Source organism: Chrysochloris asiatica, unplaced genomic scaffold, assembly GCF_000296735.1.
Source record: "Chrysochloris asiatica unplaced genomic scaffold, ChrAsi1.0 scaffold00058, whole genome shotgun sequence".
Classification (NCBI taxonomy): Eukaryota; Metazoa; Chordata; class Mammalia; order Afrosoricida; family Chrysochloridae; genus Chrysochloris; species Chrysochloris asiatica.
The window spans coordinates 9,797,194-9,797,762 of NW_006408576.1; the positions used below are offsets into that span (position 1 = coordinate 9,797,194).

General features: G+C 43.2%; 1 pseudogene; it reads left to right on the forward strand.

The window, feature by feature from the left end:
- The first annotated feature begins 54 nt into the window (after positions 1 to 54).
- LOC102814208 lies at positions 55 to 527 on the forward strand (annotated as a pseudogene).
- The last annotated feature ends 42 nt before the right edge of the window (positions 528 to 569 follow it).

A 569-nucleotide genomic window follows, 5' to 3' on the forward strand; every position in this document is an offset into this window, starting at 1 on the left:
GGAGGGAACAGAGGGAGCCTGTGGAGGTGAAGGCTGCAACAGAGAAATGGCGAAATGGTGGCCGACATCCGACGGCTGATCACCAAGAGGCAAAACCTGAATGATGCCTATGGCCTCCCAGCAACTTTCTGGAGATTGATGTCAGCAACTCCCAGCAGGGGGTCAGCAGGGCCCGCTTCACTACCTAAGAAATCAGAGTCAAGACAAATCTTCCCTTATTCAAGCTGAAGGAATCTACTATTAGAAGATACAGTGACTTTGAATGGCTACGAAGTGAATTAGAAAGAGAGAGGAAGGTTGTAGTTTCCCCACTCCCAGGGAAAGCATTTTTGTGTCAACTTCCTTTTAGAGGAGATGATGGAATAGTTGATGACAACTTTATTGAGGAAAAGAAGCAAGGCCTGGGGCAGTTTATAAACAAGTTTGTTGGTCATCCTCTGGCACAGAATGAACGTTGTCTTCACATGTTTTTATAGGATGAAATAATAGATAAAAGCTATACCCCATCCAAAATAAGACATGCCTGAAATTTGGTGAGAAGGAAGCAAAAATAATATAATTTATGTGTA